The sequence below is a fragment of the Triticum dicoccoides genome, chromosome 4A, assembly GCF_002162155.2.
Source record: "Triticum dicoccoides isolate Atlit2015 ecotype Zavitan chromosome 4A, WEW_v2.0, whole genome shotgun sequence".
In the NCBI taxonomy this organism is placed as follows: Eukaryota; Viridiplantae; Streptophyta; class Magnoliopsida; order Poales; family Poaceae; genus Triticum; species Triticum dicoccoides.
The window spans coordinates 462,348,682-462,354,328 of NC_041386.1; positions in this window are offsets into that span (position 1 = coordinate 462,348,682).

Genomic DNA, 5,647 nt, shown 5'->3' on the forward strand with positions numbered 1-5,647 from the left:
ATTGTTAGGTGTGAGTGTGTGTTTTACCCATCTAGGCGGAAGTTATGTGCACAAAAGAGGAGAACAATTCGATGTGGCGTTAGGATTGAGGGTAATTAACTATGTATGGAGACATAGAGACCTTGAACGTGCATGTGTGAGAGGTATACATGTATACGTGGGATGTGTGTGTGTGCGCGCGCATGATCGAGATAAAAGAAAAAAGACATAAGTCATAAGATCAACGACATGGGAGAGACGAATCGGTATGACAATATGCATGCATGTGAGAATGCATGGAAGAAGTCCCGACAATTGAGCATGTGTTTTTGTCTTTAAGAGATAGTGGCGTGGGCTGGAGCATGCATCTATGGCGAGCAGAGGGAGTGAGGCGCAATGATTGTGCAAAAGAGACCAACCTATAAATGCATATGTATGGAGAGACATATAGAGTGTGGGTGATAGGAAGCAAGACTCCGTGCGAGAAAGAAATGTTGACGAAGAAACTACAGATAGATACAGAGATGGAGATGCTAGCTAGAGGGACATCCGCTAGTTTGGGTGTTGGAGATGACCGTCGGGTGGTTCAAAGGGTGAAGTTATATATGTGTGTGAGAGGGCACTTGACTACATGTAGAGAGAAACATATGTAGTGTGCGTGATAGGAATCAAGAGTGAGGGCGAGAAAGAAGGTTGATGGAGAAACAGATAAATAGAAAGATAAAGATGCTAGCTAGTGTGCGTTAGAGATAGGAGTCGAGTGGATCAGAAGGTTGGGTTATGTGTGTGGGTGTGAGAGAGATAGAGAAAGGGTGCGTGTGAGTCACATACAAACAGATATTAGAGAGATGGAGTTTTGTGTCTGCGAGAGAGAAAGATATTTCACAACGAGAGTGATAGCTAGAGAGACATACGAGGGAACACAAGATATCTCTAGGGAGAGAGGGTGTGTGTGAGCGACATACAAGAGAACAATGGAGAAATATGAGACCCTGGGAGACAGAGTTTGTGTTTGTGTGTGAGAAAGAGATATTGATGAGGAAGAGTCATAGGTTCTCATATCTAAGGAGCGAAAGACATGTATGTATGAGGGGTGTGCGAGTGGCACACATGGGAATAGTAGAGAGAAATGAGACCCCGGGAGACAAAGTTTTGTGTTTGTGTGAGAGAAAGAGATTCCACATGGAGAATCATAGTTAGAGACACATAGTAGCGAGCGAGATATAGTTAGAGAGAGATAGAGTGATGAAGGTCGAGGGAGAGAGTACCGTCAGTGTGTTACAAAGATAAAAGATCATTGTCGACATACAGGTAGCACGAGAGATACCTGAGAGACGATGAACGCGTATAGGTCCAGAGAGATAGTCCTATATAAGCATGAGTGATAGCTATATGAGACGAATATCTGGATTAAAGGGGATTCAAATATTTAAACTGGAGATCACGACATCAATAATATCATAACGCAAATTGGTGTATCAAACATGCATATTCATTTCAATTTGGGCACACGTGTAATGTTATATAGTTTATCAATATTGGTGATCCATAGATTCTTCAATTACAAACAATGCATGGTTTATATGCAATTAATGTCTAAACGGGATTACACTATATGTTGCGTGTGTGAAACACATTATACATGTTTGAGAAGTAAAAAAACCCCGCATGAAACACACATTAATTGGAGACAGTTAGTGAGGAATGCATACATTGGATTTCAACATAAAGTGGTTTCAAATATTTGAAAATCCAAATTGATGGATACAACCTTATGAATCTGAGAGCATGCCATTTGTAAACCATATTTATGTATAAATGGTGTTGTGCTTTTGAAAGTATATATAAAAAAATGATGTATATAGAATGTAATTCCAATTGAAAATGGATCTCACCCGAAAAAAATATAGAATACAAACGGGATTCGAATTGAGTTGGCACGGTAAACGTGCACTCTGCAAAATTTGAACGAAGCGGGGAAAGTCGCAGTAACCGCCCGGAACCAAAATCTGCGAGATGGAAATCACTGCTGCCTATCCCCGCCACGCAAAGCCTATATGCTGGATTTCTATAGGTTTTGATAGGGGTAGGTTCGTAATTTCACCCAAACGTGACGTAACCGCCTCTCACCCGGATTCATACACGGTGGGCGCCAAAACATAGTGTGTCCTCGGCCGAAATCGACCCCCTCCTCGATTCATATACATACACAGTGGGTGCCAAAAACAAACTCTCGTCGGCAAATATTCGGTGTATGCGAGATTACCGTCCTATCCCTGACCGACTAGTGTTGCTGTGATGTAGTAGAAATTTGAAACGGGGGCTAAGTTTGTAAATTTCCTCACATTTGAGATAAGCGCGCCCTGAATACATGGTTACCCCTTCCTCTCTACCTTCCTTTTCCCCATTCATACTGCGTGGGCGCCAAAACACCCTCTCCACCCCACCCTCCTCCGTCCGCCGCCGTCCGCCACCCCATCCACCGCCGTCCTCCTCCACCATGTCGGAGCTGATACCCCGACGCCACCATCCATTACAAGAGATCGACCTCTCTCATCCACGGCTTCGGACCGGGATCCTTGCATCCCGTCCTCTCGCTTCATCCCCGCCGTCGTCCACCTTGTCGGTGCCGCTCCTACGACCGTCTCGTCCACCGCGCCCCGCCGCCACCGTCTACCCTCCTAGATCTGCTTCCACGCCGCTAACAGCCATCGCTACCGTAGCATCGTCAAATTCTCAGCAGATGCCTACACGGTGTCGCACCAGAGGCGGTACTCTTTCATATCTGCTCAACTTATTTATCGCAACAAGAAAATAGATCGCTACTGCTTTACTTTGATTTCTTGTCTTGGTTGAAAAGTTGCCATTGTCCGGTTTGCACCTTTAGATCCGCCATGGCACGCTCAACACCATACTCACAATGCTTATGGTTTTCCCCTTTTATATTCCACACTAGTTAAATCACAGTAGACTAAATTTCAAAATTGGGCCAGTCGATTTTTTAGAGCTCGCCGGAGTTCGCCGGTGCGATCGAAGGGGATCGGGTGGTTGTGGGGCCTCGCCGAATGAAGAAAACTCGACGCTGGTGGGGGTTGGGGTGGGGGTGGGGGTGGCTGAGGAACACAGGCGATGGGGGCCGGTGGTCCGGCTGGCGGCCCGTGCGGTGTTCTGTATGGGAAGACTCAGAGATGAGGAAGAAGAAGGGTTAGGAGACGTAGGATCTTCATCCAACCGCCTGAAATGGTCGAGAGATAGCTGGGAGTTGCATTCTTAATGCGCTCTGGTTCGTCATGTGTGGGCACTGCGCAACCAACATTTTATTATCCAAAATCTGCTTGCTCTTCTTTACCATGTTCCTCTTCCATTCTTCTTTAATATGTACTCTCTCCGTTCCTAAATACAAGTATTTGTATAGATTCCACCATGGACTACATATGGAGCAAAATGAGTGAATCTACACTCTAAAATGTATCTGGATACATCTATATGTGATCCATAGTGGAAATCTCTACCAAGACTTATATTTTGGAACGGAGGGAGTATGATAGTAGTATAGTATGTTCCTTGTACTGAAGATGAGCAGGAACATTTGCAGCGTAGAGGTCTATACGGTCGGTTGTGATGGACACTTTGAGCCTCTTTGATTCATAGAATCTTGTAAACATAGGAATAGGATTTGTAGTGGCCTGCCCACTTGGATCCTATAAGAATAGCAAGGAAATGCGAGGAGTTGTGTCGCCTTTGAGAGTTACATTGATATTAACAGTACCGCACCTTCACTTGAAGAGAGCTGGTATCCGAAGCCTTTCTAGCCGTACCGACAATACTAGCACATATATTCCAGCAAGTTCCACTTTGCTGATTTTACTCTGATGCTTAAGGTTTTCCCGTTATATCTACACTATGATCTGTGTAGCTGCTTTGTGTCGCACTAGCAGCAGTCCACTCTTGAAGCTAAACACTGCAATGACTTACAAAATTGGCACCAAGGCACTGAGTGCCATTCTGGATGCAATGAAACTCATACGCTCCCCACCTGTTGATTCTTGTTCAGAATATCATCCTAATGACTATTCTAACCTCGAGGAGTGAAAGGCAGATGGCCTGTCCTGTTCACCCATCATCTGCTTAGTTTACTCATCATATATGTTGAGATGCCATGCCCATCCGTTATCAATACATATTCCATCTGTCAGCATACCATGTTTTTTCACTCAAATGTTGTTCTTGTGCATCAGACATCAAAAAGGAAGAGGGTGATTGCCGAACCTGAAGGAGCACCAGCAAAGTCCTTGAAAAACGTGGTGGTGCCGGAGAAATCAGACAGCACCCCACTTATATTAGTTGTACATCCAGTGACACAAAACGTAGGACTGACTCCATCAGACTGTGCCCATACTTTACTGGCCACATCACTAGCCCCACCACGCAGGACCTGCACTCTAGCAAAAGGTATACCAATTTCATTTGCCATAGCACCAGCTGTACCACAGAAAAATCCCACTCCAGCAAAAAGTACAGCAAGTCCACCGGCTGAAGACCTATCCCAACTATAGAGACGGCCAATTCCTGCAAATTGGAACCCCATTCCATTTATTCCCAGTTTAAAAGATAATGCTTTCAATGTTGTTAGGGACTACGTGCATATATTCCCATCATGGGAAGATTTTGTGAAGACAAACACCATTTTCACATCTTCCTGTCCAACTTACGTGTAAGTGCTATTATTCATGGCTATTATTTTCATGTTTTCTGCTGATTGAACACATCAATGATTTACATTACATTGTTGTAACTAGGCGAGGGTCAATCTGGATAGTCATGACAAGTAAAGCTTGCTTGTGCTTTTCAAGGAAGCATTGCAGCAGTATCGGTGTTACCTGAGGAAATCACACTTTGATGGAAAGTCTATAAACGAATTTCTGGTGAAGTCTCCTGTGCTAAATTTAGAAGACATTGAATGGAAAAACCTTTTTATGCACTGGTCTTGTTCCCAGGATGAGGTATTGTCTATGAAATCACATGACAATTTGAACTTCTACTTTTCCGCATGTGCCTTACGGATCTTTTTTGCAGGAAATCTGCTCGAAGAAGAATTCCGGTTTGACAAGAACGACGGGATATCTCAAATATGCTGCCCGCTGCTTTGCTCTTGTTAGTACCTGTTGTCCTGTATCATTGTACTTGCATACATACCTGGTTCATTATGTGACAGCAGTATGCATGATAGCTTTCTTATCAATTGTTCGCTCCAAATTATCTGATCTGTATGAATGGTTACATTAGTGTAGAATATATCCAATGCCAATGTTTTTTTAGCTCTGCATTGTTCTTGTAAGTACATGTTGTCCTTTATCAGTGTACTTATAATGACAGGTAGTTGTTCATGTACCATCACTCTGTAGCTTATTTTCCTTTGCCCTCCATTTTCTACACATCAGATCTATATTTACTCTTACCATAAGGTTGGTACTGAAGAAGTTTAGCTGTGCATTGCTCTTGGCTGTACCTTTTGCCTGTATCGCTACACTTACATTTATAGCTACTTGGTTATGTAGCATCACTCTTCATCTTATCTTAAATATTCTCCATTTTTTCGTATATTATCACATCTATATTTACTCTTAACAAAATGTAGAATAAAGGCAATGCTTTTGAAGAAGATTCT